At 41.9% G+C, this 14,259-nt stretch overlaps 1 protein-coding gene across 1 annotated transcript in view; it reads right to left on the bottom strand.

Annotated features, from left to right (window-relative positions):
• Nucleotides 1-14,259, bottom strand: part of GREB1L (GREB1 like retinoic acid receptor coactivator) — a 221,187-nt gene that overhangs the window by 152,588 nt on the left and 54,340 nt on the right. Inside the window, exon 2 of the mRNA XM_084619690.1 lies at nt 2,650-2,710. The gene's annotated coding sequence lies outside the window, so the exon portion shown is untranslated. The remainder of the gene's footprint in view (nt 1-2,649; nt 2,711-14,259) is intronic.

Consider the following 14,259-nt stretch of genomic DNA (forward strand, 5'->3'; position numbering starts at 1 on the left):
CACTGTTGCAGTGAATGATGCATCCCAGAAAGTGGAAGTTTCAGAGGTAGAGGCTGCAGGGGACACAGAGAATGGTGCAGTCCTTTACCAGAAAGTTACCATGTTCTCCAGGAGGACGATTTGCCTCTCCGTCATCCCCAGCAGCTGTGCTTGTGCAATCTAACTATTTCCCCACCCTTCTCTCTCTTTCCTCTGTTATGCTTCAGGAAACCTTCCATCCACTCCTTCCTCTTTTGCGATTCATACATAAAGGTCATTCAATAGGTCATTCCTTGAGCTTCTCCTTCCTCCTATGCAGATTGGGCAGCCATTCACTTAATATTAACATTCCTGTCCTAGGTCACTGCTATGGGGGAAAACTGGAAAACTAGTTATTGTCAAAACTGAAGTCTTCATGCCAACAGTGATAAAACGTTGCTTTTTCCTTCATTGTGGAATTCCATTCTCATAGGCTTTCCCCACATCTTGCATGAGCTTGGAGATAGTTAGATGTTTTCACAAGCTTCCCCATTTGTGCAGGGCCCTGGGTCTGTGCGGTCAATGCAGTGGGTGGTTGTTCTACCAACTTAGGGGAAAGAGGTAATTCACATGAAAAGCACAAGAGACATCAAGGTGGGGGCTACTTAAAGACAGTGCAGCAAACTCAAGCTAGTAATTGCATGTGTACTCCTGTAGGTAACCAGTGAGATGGAAGTTGGTAGGTAGGGAGAGAGGCACCGGCTGATGTAGGCTAATGATTACGCATGCACTTCTGTAGACTATGCTTACTTTGGCTACCCTGAAGTATGTTCCCAAAAGGCAAAAAAGGATTCTGTTCTACAAGGCAATGGGCAAAACTTGGAAAATATGCCATGCTGCCATTTGTCACAATGGTGTCTCCAGAGCTGCTGCTGGAGCAAAAAGGGAAACATGATCTACATGTGCATGTCTCCAGAGAGATGCATTGCCATGAAATCTCCATGCCAAATTAGAGCACTATTTTTAGCTTAAGTTCTCTTAGTGCCCATGGCTAAGCATAAATTGCACTGCCAAATTTGTAGAACTCTGCAATAGCTTGTGGGGGAGGAGTAGATACCCTTAAAATAACTTTCTTTTGAGAAGTGTTACATAACTGTGTTTGTCTCGGAGTTCACTGGGTTGATGAGACTGGAGATTTCATTATCACTCTCCTCCTCTTCATTTGTGCCATCAGTGGTGTCCACCAAATACAATGGTTCAGCAATGGATCTCTCACAAATATACAGTCCAGCTCATTACAAAAGATGTAGACTCTGCAAGCTCTCCCAGAGCCCTATTACTGTCCCCAACACTCTTGTAACCCAGTTGGAGCGCCTTTCCTTTACTAAGGCATTGGCTTGGGTCCCAGTTGTACCCTCTTTCCTTCATTTTTTCCAGACAGTTGTTTGTATATTTGTGCTTTGTGATGGCTAGAATCCAGGTGGGCCTGTACATGCTCCTCTCCCCAGAGAGCAATGAAGTCCAGGACCTCAGCACAAGACCATGCTGAAGCATGAGGCACAACTGTTCAACGATCAAGAGTAGAGTATGACAGGTCTGCAAACCCCGCAGCAGTTGTAATCACAAAAGACAGAATCTGGCTGCACACCAGCATTTAAATGGAGAAGTGGCATCTGGTCAGGATGACCCTGGAGCAGTAGACGACACAGATATCCATCAAAGCAGCATAGGATACCAGTGGAAGGACTTGGCAGTTATGTAATGTTGTTTCCGGATGGGGATGTAGCCACATCTAGTTTGCTGAGTGTAAACCCACATCTCAGTAACTCACTTTCCAAGTGGATTTAATAACACACGTTAAAAAGCCAGATGACTTGCAAAAAAAAAAAAAAATGGTTTGTGACCACAAGGTACTTTAATGCAAAATACCTCAAGTTAACCTGCAACAAATTTCAATTGTAGACAAGCCCTACGTCTAGGATTTCACCCTTTGTGTTTGCATACTTCCAGTTCGGACATAAAATGTTCACGTGTGAAGAAAAATATGAGACCTGCTTTTGGGGAAAATATATTTTAAATGAAGCATATTTCCCATACAATGAAGCAGATTCTGTCCTGCTACACTAGCTTTGATGAGGTTGCATCGGTATAACCCAGAACAGATGGCCCAATACATAGTGTTCTGTACACAAATACATATAGATGTTTAAAGTGCAGAAAGCCTTCTGGTTTCTCATTTGTAATGCACACTGTAGATTGATTAAAGAAATCAATAAATTGGGGCATGGTTAGGGGTGTGCTTCATTCTTTTCAACAGTCACAAACAGGAACACTAGAAATTATCTGCTTAGGGCTCCTTTTAAAACATAGTTCTTTGCTGGGTGTAGTTCATGAAACAAGCCAGCACAAGTCAGATCATAGCGGGGCACGGCTCTCTGGGAACTGCTCCCAGACAGTATAAAAGTGATCCTGGCACAGTTCTCAGTGACCTGTTTCAAGTGGAAGTCAGGCTGGAATCTGCACAGAGCTACGGCTAGCATACCCAATCAAAACAGCAAAAGGTTATAGCTGACTGAGTGTTCTTTTGTTGCGGTTGCCAAGAATAATTGCTTCATCCGAGACACTAGAACTCACGGACTCCTTATGTTTATCTGCACCACTATGACCTTGATTGCTTAGTTCTGGACTCACCCCGTAAAATATGGGACCAAAGCCGTTCTGTCATCGAACACTTCTGCAAGCGAGTCTTCGTCTGCAAGGAGGACAGAGAAACCAGATAAAGCAAAACCTGACGGAGCGTTTTCTCTTATATGCTGTAAATATAAGTCCTAGCTGAAATGTATTATTCAAAATGCAAAATAGACTTTTTCCCCAAAACCCATAAAAATTGTTGGTGATGCCAATAAAGTTGAAATCTTTTTTCAAAGCTAAAATAAAACACCGTTTTTGAAAAACCACAAACGAAAAAAGTTTTCTAGTCCTTTGTACAGCAAAAGGTTGTAGATCAAGTACTGGAACAATGCACTCTACCTCCATAAAACACTTCATAAACATTAAATGAGAGAGAGTACTAAACATTATTATTTAACTGAGAAAATTTGGGGCTTAATTCTATATTCAGTTAAATAAATGGAAAAGCTCCACTGGGCCCTTGATACAATTGTGTGAATGATTATGTGACTATTAAAGTAGTTACATAGGGGTCATCAGTCCTCTATCAGATGCACAAAGTAAACAAAATTGCTCAGCTTTCACATTCACGTATGGTTTACTAATATGCTTGCTTCCAGGTAAAAATCTGAAGCCCTTCAAAAGGCCAAGTAAGCACAGGTGGGAGAAATACAGCAGAGTCTATGTTTTATTCTTAGGAAGGAAATCAAGTGGGAAATAAAAAAAACAAGCTTTGTAACATTAGGACTATGTACTATAAAAGTAGATCTTGGTCAAAGACAGCAATAATTGAAACAGCTGCGTTAAACTTTTACTGTCTTTGCTGTGTCTCTTTTTTTAAAATCACATTAAGACAAATTTTTTAGGTAGACTATTAAGCCAATTTGTGTGGTTACTGTTACAATAAACCAGATATTTGGAATCTACCAAGGAAACCTTTCATTAATTGAACTTTTATGCAATGAAATATGTTAACATTAAATACTACAGTATTTGATTTATGTAAGATAAATTAGTATCCCCAGGCTCTTTCCAAGCATCAGATTAAAATGCTCTTTGCAAAATATCAAACAAATATTAAAAAAATTTCATGACATTTATGCCTCTGAAATATATTCTAAAAGATTTTTTAAATGTCTTTTAAAGGTACATTTAAGGTAAATTTAATGCATATCATGAGGATCATGTTTAAGTTCCAGGGAGAGAAGAAAAATGTAACCATGGAAATTACATTTTTGCTAGTGTTTTGGACCTAGCTGAGGGTTACACATCCAGCCATCTTACCATTAGTGTACTTATGGAGAGACCGTAAACAAAGCTTCAATACAGACATTCTGTTTAAGATAATACCCGTTTGCCTATTATCATTTCTGACTCATTGACATGTAGTCTTGCCTCCATCACAGACCAGAGGTCTTGAATGGATTTGTATCCTATATATATTTCCAAGCCTCTGATGCTTATGACTTTGAGGACTGCTAGAGCTGACCCCTACAAGGGAGCTCCCATATGAAGTTTGTACAAGCTGCACCACTACTGTAGTAGTCATAATATCCCAAAGCTTTTAAACCATTTAAATTATTCAAAACACTTCAGAAACATAAAATAAGATTGGAGGAAAAGACAATGGAGTCAGACACAGGATTTACATAGAGGAAATCACCAGCTATTGCAATGGGATTCTTATGCATGGGATAAATCTACGCACAAAAATATAAAGCCCAGGAATTGTTAATTATGAACTTGCCTCCATGATTAGTGTCAGATATTTTCACCCCCTCAGAAAAGCTAACCCCAGTGCCTTCTACCTACCAATGTAAAGCACCGAGGTACAGGTAGGGGTCTAGAGTAGTGGAAGCCCATCAGGGTCATTTGATTGCAGGCCGCGAGACATTTTGGTGGTGTTGACTGTCCGCAGGCATTGGGAGCTGCGGGGGGCCGTGCCTGAGGACAGTCAACGTCACCAAAATGTCTTGCGGCCCGCCATCTGGCCTAGAGCTTCCCCCCCACCCACTTATTATAAAACCCCCAGCCTGGAATATCTCTAGTGCCATGCATGATTAATGCATTTTTTTTACCTTATCCTTTGAGTTGGTTTTCACCAGCCAATCTTCCACATAGGATAGACTATAAATTCTTTTCCTTCTCAGCAAGAAGGCTGCAATTCTCTGTCATTACTTTGGGGAGGAGCACGCTGTCCTGATGCCCATCCAAGCAGGAGGGTTTTGTAATGAGAGTGCAGATTTATTACTACAATTTAGAAGCAGTGTTTAGTGAGCTGCAGCATTACATGGAGGTAAGAGACACGCATTACAGCATTGTGCAAGTAAATACCTGTAACCGGTGGTGAGCTGGAGCCGGTTCACACCGGTTCATGCGAACCGGTTGTTAAATTTTGAAGCAGTTTTAGAACCGGTTGTTAACCTGCTTCCCTGGAGGGGGTGCTGAGGCTTTGATGGGCTCCAGCCAGGAAGTGATGTAATTCCTCCTCCGGCCACCATGGGCACTGCGCTGGGGGAGCCATGTGGGCTGCCGCCTGGCCCTGGGCACAAGCCCTGTTGCTGCTGCTGCTGCTCCCCTGGCCCTGGGGCTCCCGATGCTGCCTGGTGGGTCCCTGGCTGCTCTGCTGGGGCTGGGCTGCATCCTGCTGCTCTCCCCGTGAGTACCCACCACCCTGCCCGCAGCCAGCCCCCGTCTCCAGCCACCCCCTGCCTTGCCTGCAGCCAGCCCCGCACCCCCTACCCTGCCCTGCCTCCAGCCAACCCCTGCCGCACACACCCTCTGCCCTGCCTCCAGCCAACCCCTGAACCCCTTGCCCACAGCCAGCCCCTGCCACACCCCCTGCCCTGCCTCCAGCCACCCCCACACCCCGTGCCTGCAGCCAGCCCGTCTCCAGCCACCCCCTGCCCTTCCCGCACCAACCCCTGCCGCGCCAGCCCCTGCTGCACCCCCTGCCCTGCCCGCAGCCAGCCCATGTCTCCAGCCACCCCCGCACCCTTTGCCTGCGGCCAGCCCCTGCCGCACACATCCCCTGCCCTGCCCGCAGCCAGCCCGTCTCCAGCCAGCCCTGCATCCCCCTGCCCTGCCTGCAGCCAGCCCCTACCTCCAGTCAACCCCTGCCCTGTCTCCAGCCAGCCCCACACCCCCTTGCCTCCAGCCAACCCTGCATCCTCCTGTCTCCAGCCAGCTCCGCACCCCCTGCCCTGCCCGCAGCCAGCCCTGCACCCTCTGCCTCCAGCTAGCCCTGCCCCACGCCCCTGTCTGCAGCTGGCCCCACATCCACTGGTGCCCTGCAGTTCCCAGGGCAGTAACCCTGCACACCTGCTTCAATGAGGGGGGCAGGGAGCAGCTGGGACCCACACATGTGCACAGCCTAGGGTGACCAGACAGCAAGTGTGAAAAATCAGGACACAGGGTGGGGGGGGGGGGTAATAGGAGCCTATATAAGAAAAAGACCCCAAAATCGGGACATCTGGTCACCCTACCACACCCCCAGGGAGTGGCAGGGACCCACACATGTGAAACGGAGCTCATTTCTAGTTCAGGCCCATCTTTTTAAAAAAGAACTTTCGGCAGGGTTAAAATACATCTGTATTTTCGCGGACAGGTCAGGCTTTTTGGTTCTTAAATCGCTGTCCAGGAGGAATTTTTAAATTTTAAAAATTCCTCCCGGGAAAATACAGACATATGGTAACCCCTGTTGGTACAAAAAATACATACTGGGGCACATCCTTTAAATCACAACTTTTTATAGGGAACCGGTTGTTAAGATTTTGGCAGCTCATCACTGCCTGTAACCTTTGATTCTTAGAAAATGACCTAAGATTCTGTTATGCCCTGGATGTAAATGACAATGAAATTGACAACAACAAAAAAAGTTTCATGCCCCTAATCCCACCACGCCCCCACAGGGCGGAAGCCCCAAGTCCCCCCACCCCGCCCAGTCTTGTAGGCAGAGAATGGTGGTTTGGGGGTTCCAGGAGCCACACTTTAACTGTAAAAGAGCTGCATGCAGCTCATGAGCCACAGTTTGGCCACACCTGATATATCAACAAGTGAACAGTGTTAACTGAATTCAAAATCTATCAAGCCCATGATTACTGCCTCGTGTCTTTAAATTCAGAATAGACAAGAGGATCATCTAGAAATAGGTCAAACAAAACACCAGATTGTTCTCGTCTTTCAAATATTTAATCCAAATCCTTGTTAAACATGGGGATTCAAATTCTCTTTACTGGGAGTGTCAGAATGTTAGACTCTTGGAACCTGAAATTTCTAATGGGTATAGACAAGACTGGCTTAGAGGAACAATGTTTACTCCACAGCCCTTTCTACACTACGGCTTCTGCCAGTGCTATGGGTGGTGAAGATACCCCCACCAAGACTGATCATGGGCAGCTGGTGAAGCTTCCCCTGGGGGAGGCTAGCTCCCTGCCTGCCTCTTCCACTTGAGGCCCCACCCACACTCCACCCCCACTGTGCCTCAGGCCCCGCCCCTACCATTCAGCCTCCCCAGCCCACCGCTCCCCTCCCTTGTGCGGGGGGAGGATGAGGACGGACATGGCAAGCGGCAGGCGGGGGAGCTCATGGGGGAGGGGGCATGAGGAGGGACGAGGCGAGCAGTGTGGACCTTCAGAGAGGGAGAGAGGAGGAACTCGTCAGGCAGCAGCGGGTGGTGGGGACCTTGGGGAAGGGGCGGAGCAGGAAGGGGGAAGAGGCACAGTGCAGGCAGGGCCACCATGGCCCAGGCATCCAGCAGTGGCAGCTATGCCAGGGGAAGCTTAGCCTCATTATACCCACCACCCATGGGAATGATGAATTCAAAAATCTTAGAAAACACACCTTTAAAGGCATCACCAGCTCGATCAAAATCATCACTGCCACCTGACTGATGTACAATTTTTTTTTAAACCAGGGTTTAGGAAAAAAAAAAAGTCATCTGTACATTTGATTTTGAAAACAGATACACACATTAAAAAGAAGAAAGGGGTGGGGAAAAGGCTTCGTCCCAATCTTCATCCCCTTTAATTCAGCAGCTGAGTTTTAAGATGATTCGTGCTTGTTCAGTACATGCTGTTCTCATCATAACGAACATTTACAGCAATTCTTATCTTCAAGGAGTACATTTTGTTCAGTGCTATTCAAGTGCATACTCCAAACAGTAAACTACAAACGAAAGTAGATATGCTGAAATGAATTATGATTGTTTTTTATGTAGATGTACTACAGCAGTGAAAGGCAACTGTACTATTGCTTTATTATTTCCAGTCTTTCCCTCCATGTACCTAAGTTAACAGAACAACCAGGAGAGAATGGTCCATTCCCTGCCTTTAAGCAGGATAATTATGTTGAATTTTGAAGGCTATGTTCTCAATTTGTATGTTAAATTAGAATTGCAACATACCCATTGATCCAATGCTTCAACTATTTTTCTTCACACAAATACTCATTACTCAATGCCTGTCCAATTAACAACCCCATCCAAATATAGATCATAGCCCAGTCACTAGCTGTAGTGGCTCCAATGAAGAAACCACAGTAATTGGCATGACTCTTCTATAGCACAAGATTCTATTCCACAAAGCATGGAATCCATCGCACAGAAAAGCAGCTCACCGAACAAATTTTTACTGATTTTACACTAGGTTCACTTGCAGAGTCCCCAATCCTCACAGGCAAATGTATGTTTGGCAGTAATAACTGAAAGGAGGGAAGGCAGGGGAAGTTAAGTAATACTTTACTGTAACATCAAAACCTGTGTTAATTCTGGGAGGGAACAGCTGCACAAACAGGTTTGTGCAAAATTGATTTTAGTTTGGAAAGGACTTGTGCTTTAGATGGCATCATTTCCAGAGTTAAGAGGCATTTGCCACATTTTTGGAGGAAAGTCAAAATACAGTTACGTATGAGTTGTTTTTAAGTTTGATTACACCTTATGCCTGGAGTGGGAAGTGGCTAATATGAAGTATTTTCAGCCATCCATGTTCATAGGCTGCAGTAAATATTTCACTTACAAAAGAAAGGGAAAAATGAAAACTTTATAGACTTGCAAATCTGAGGAATTTATACTTGACTTGCATTCTTTACAGTATGGTTTTAAACTACAAATCCTTTGTAAGTACATAACAATAAGACAGGAAGTAGCGAAGTCATAATCAGTAACCTTAGATCTTTTTGAAGTGCAAAGAAGCAAAGTGACAACCTGCTGAGTAAAACTAACATCACACCTCTAGAGAAGTAGGTAAGTGATGAGAGAAAATCATTAACAGCTATTCCATTGTACAGTGAGAATTTCAAAACCAATTACAAGTTCCCTGGAATGGGATACATTTACACTTAATAAGTAGATTGATTCAATGCACTTGTTTCATCATTCATTTTAGTTTTTGAAAAAGTGAAAGCCACCACTGCTGTTGGTATCCAAAAGACTTGAATGATTCCATACAGAATTGTTTTATTTTCTTCAGCATAAATGAGAAATTACCCAGGTTTATAAAACAAATGGATGGTGCATTTATTTTAAAAAAATTAGATTGCCAATATCAGCACTGAGACGTTGGACAACAAAGTCAAAATGCACTGATGAATATGCTTGTGTGTGTGTGTATGGGTATATATAAAAGAGGAATTCTATCAAATTAAAATACTAATATTTAAAGAAAAGTAAACCTCCAGTTGTATTATAATAATTCTGTTTTAATTATTCAATGAATTTGTAAATGCTAAAAGATATGTTTGCAAAATTTATATAGTCTATAATAGGACTGCTCTGTCCTGCAGTTTCTAATTTAAATAAACTCATTTCCTTTTTAAAAGGGGCACCGTCAACTTGAAATCTAGTCAATTTTTTCAAAAATAATTTCAGGTATTAAACCTGTCCCTGGGATACTCTGCCAATTTGGGTTTTGCAAACAAATTGTTTCGGACAGCAACAGAGGAAAAGAAAGACCTCCCATGAACAAGAGGGAAGACTGTTCTACTGACTGACTACAAAGGGAAAATGGTACAGACAAATAGCAGGGAAGAAAGGGGGGGAAATTCTGCCCTCTCATTGTGGATACTTTTGGAACAACAGTAGCTTAAAAACAATCAGACAGAAGTGTGATTATTTTTAAGTTGGCGTCCCTTTAAAAAAAAAAAAATCGCAAACCAGCTACTTGAGCGCAACTTTTCAACGAACTGCAGTGCAACTACACTTAATGTGCCTGACGTTTGTGAAAAAATGGACAAGGTGGACAATGTAATATTAATATATATCATGTTACCCACCTTGTCTGCTTTTTCTCAAGGACTGGCATGGCAACAGATATTCAGGAGTATGCTGAAAGCCTCTGCGGGGATGAAATCTTAGCTACTCTCCTAGGCAAAGAGCTAGGGATGCACAGGATAAATTAGGGTAATGAAAAATGCTTTTAGCTACACGGAGCCTAGAGAGCAATTAAGGGCTACGGAAGACTAGGTCATATAATTTTTTCCTGTACTACTGCAAACTTCATGTTTAGCCACTGTTCTTCCTGCTCTGTTGTTTCTGGTCAAACAGTAGGAAATCAATGAGGAAACATCATTTGAAGTGAGCTATTTATAATGCACCAAAAAGGGCAAGTACCTCATAAACCACAGTGATCTGTTTCCTATTAGCATCACACAACAGAAGGCAACATTATTCACATTAACAATTTCTACAACCTCTGTAAGTAAAGAGAATAAGGTTAGAAAGTGACTTATTTTTGTCTGCTATTAAATGTTAATTATTCATAGACAATAAACTTAAATCTGAAGTTAAAACTTTGATGTACCAATAGTTTGCAGGAGGAATGAGGGAAAGGAAGAAAGTTTACACCCCTCCCAATTGTTCTGGAAGTGAGTAATTCAACTAAGTCAAATTAAATATTTGTATAAATATTATTCACAATCTACAGAACTGGATTTTTTATACCAGTAAAGGTAGGGAAATTCACCATCACACTGTATGATTGTGTCATGACAAAGAGAGAGACAGTGGGTGAGGTAACATCTTTACCACCACCACCATGATAAAGAGCATTTTCCTACAACCCAGAGAGTAGGGAAGAAAGAGTAACTGAGAAATTGAGTCATATGTTATACAGAAGGTCAGGAATCGGCAACCTTTGGCACGTGGCCCATAAGGGAAATCCGCTGGTGGGCCAGGACAGTGTGTTTACCTGCAGTGTCCGCAGGCTCGGCTGATCGCAGCTCCCACTGGCCACAGTTTGCCGTTCCAGGACAATAGGGGCTGCGGGAAGCGGCTGCCAGCACATCCCTCGGCCCGCACCAAAGGTTGCCAATCCCTGGACTAGATGATCATAATAGTCCCTTCTGGCCTTAAAATCTATTAATACAAACGGCAGACCTTAAAAAAGGACACTCAGCAAACACAATGGGTGGAAGCCAAGGGAATAAGAACCTGGAAGATTAAAAAGGTTTACACATAGCTAAGCACCAATCATGCCAGAAGGGTGAAGTTGTATATTTTATTCTTTCAGTCATTGCTGGTATGATATACCATTATTTGCATGAGGCTACTCATTTTTTAAAAAAAAATTCTCTAAAGTAACTATATGTATGTAACCAAACTACATGCTTTTTAGGTTTATCTTATGCCCCAGAGATACTTACCTTAACAAAATAAAATATATGCAATCTCATGCTATGCTAGAATATTTAAGTGGTAGGTTCAAACACTATCTATTTCTTTGCAACAATGCTCTATAAGAAACTCCAGCACGGGGTCTCAAAATTTAACGAAAACAGTTAAACAGTTGGACATCTAAAACAGTGATCAAATATTCAGAGATCCCAGTTGCTAAACATTAGCAAGTTACTACTGATAATGTGCAAACTGCAATTTTTCAAAGGCTTACATCTTGGGAAAAATTGGGTGGATTTTCAGAGTGATGGCAAAAGACATATTCCTGACACAAGGGCCACATACCTGCCAAATTTCAAGTCCCTGCTCCAAATAATGAGGGCACTGCAACATTTCAAAGTCAGTCACTAGAAAATTGTAACATGGGCAAAAGAACATTTTTTCCCTAGCATCATTCTCCACAGTGGAATTATTTTGGTTGAAATGTTCCAAACAAATTCAAACAGAGGCCAGCACCTAGAATGTAAAATTTCAGCCCAAAACGGTTAAAGTTTGGCAAAGTTATAAAGCAACTGAAAACAGGGCCTTATAATGGGAAGTGTCAGGCAACCTTAATAATAGGTGGTGCTACCAGCCCTGAGTATAATTAAATAAAAAGCACTTTGTACAACCAAAAATATTGGTTTCCTCTTGTTTATTTATGAAAGTCATTACACTCTATGGTTGCCTATTGTAACTTCAGCTGCTTTTTTCCACATAACCTAAAAGGTTCAACATGAAGGCTTTTCATTTCAGCAATTTGACAGATGCAGTTGATCTGGTTTTAGAGCAATTTTTGATTAACATTTGTAGTTAGAATTATAAATTCTATTTCTTAGAGTGATTTCTTAGACTGAACAATTTCCAATCTCTTTTGAAAGCAAAATTCTCATCTTGCCATAAAGTGAAATAATACTGTAATTAGTTTACTGGTGGGCGGGGGGGATAAAAGAGCAGTAAATACAGCAATGCATTTGTAAGGTTGATACAGGTCAGTTTTAACACCATATTCACACAAGAGTTCATAGATTTTGAATATCTGTCAACTATCTGCCTGAGGCAGACTCAAATTTATGGTCTTCTATATATTATGAGCCTTTCACTACAAAATGAAAGATTGCCAAGATCTATCCTAATGAAAGATCCCAGGTTTTCTAATTTCTAGGGAAATAAAACCTCAACAGCAGACACTGAAGATTGAAGAGAGATATTAGGTCATCTAGTCCATCTTGTCATTTCAGGATTGTGATCAAATATATTTTCTAGTATTGTGTCTGGCCTAGTTTTGGTTCAGTGAGGAGACTCCCACCATCACTCTTGGAATACTATTCCATAGTCAAATACAGCAGTTTTCAGAGAGTGGTCTATGGAGAACTGTTTGGTAACATGGTGTGGGCTCTTTTTTCCATTTTACCCTTTTAAACTGCATTAAAGGCCAGCTAAAATACAGATTTTCAGACAATAAAATAAACTCCAGATTTTCAGTAAAGCTCAGCATCCAAGAGATCCCATTTAGGCATCTAAATAACTGGCGAGATTTTCAAAATATTTTCAGCAGCCCCGTTATTTTCCACTTTAAGAATCTGCCCTCCTGTTCTCCCTAGTTGTGAGTGCTGATCACTTCTGAAAATCTAACCCTAAATATTTTCCTATTGTTAATTTTCAACAAAAGCAATACTTCACAAAAAGGGGAGGAGTTGGTCCATGCAAATGCAAATGGAAGAGTTAACTGTCTACAAAACACTATTAAAAGACGATCCATGCTACAACAAGGTTTGAGAATCCCTGTCAGAATGAAGAAGCTTGACTTGATAGTCACCTTGCATCAGGGGTTCTCAAACTGGGGGTCAGGACACCTGAGGGGGTTGCGAAATTATTACATGGGGGGGGGTTGTGAGCTGTCAGCCTCCACCCCCACACCCACTTTGCCGCCAACATTTATAAATAGTATTAAATATATTAAAAAGTGTTTTTAATTTATGGGGGGGGGGTCACACTCAAAGAGGCTTGCTGTGTGAAAGGGGTCACCAGTACAAAAGTTTGAGAATCACTACCTTACATCTTCTTAATTTCATCATATTGCTCCTACTAATAGCCCAAGTACAAACACCCAATAGTACAAGGGTACCACCATAAACAAGCTTGCTACCTCCCCAATGTTTACATACTGCTAATACTTAGGAGACAGTAACATTCCTACCAATCTGGTTTTAGTAATTAGTTAGTTAACTATATATGTTTTTATTCTTCTGCTAGAAGACAGCCCAACAAACCCTTAAGTAGATTTTTTTTCTTCTCTGAAGTCCCTCTAATTTTGCCTACATGGGGACTAGTGAATACCAAATGGTGTGGTATCAGCAAGATTACAAAGTGAGTCTGGTGCTGTTTTTTGATGCCCCTGCATATGTAATTTTCCCAGCCATGTCATCCTCACTGGACAAAATATGTATATTTCACTTGTAAACTCATCTTATTTTCAATACAATTTACAAACTCTCTCTCTCTCTCTGATGAAATTCACCAGTTGATAGAAATTTGCACTTGGAAGGTACATGTTAGAAGAAGTTTCTATCTAGGAGCTAAAATTTGTACTTTAAACCAGTCCTATAATATAAATACAGTGCCAGCTTTTCCCTGCCAGTATCAAAATCAGATTTGTTGTTAAAATTCTGAGTAATCTACAAAAAGCCATAAAAGAAAATAATGAATTAACAGTGATGAACAGCAAGTGTTAAAACATTAACTAGGGTCCAGGGCAAGTAACTGATCTCAATTTCCATTTTTAGTTTTTACTGCCAGAATTTTTCATCGTGCAGAGAAAAGGAACAGGCTTCATATTTCATGTTAGGGAACAAGAAATAAAAAATGAGACACTTAATTCACAGCTGAAAACATTTTTTGGTTCCCAGGAACAGACTTAAAAAATAAATAGTGAACCCTTTCTGGAGGGGTGAAAAATAGGATAATTATTAAATATAGCAACC

Source organism: Lepidochelys olivacea (assembly GCF_965140295.1).
Source record: "Lepidochelys olivacea isolate rLepOli2 genome assembly, chromosome: 2".
NCBI lineage: Eukaryota > Metazoa > Chordata > Testudines > Cheloniidae > Lepidochelys > Lepidochelys olivacea.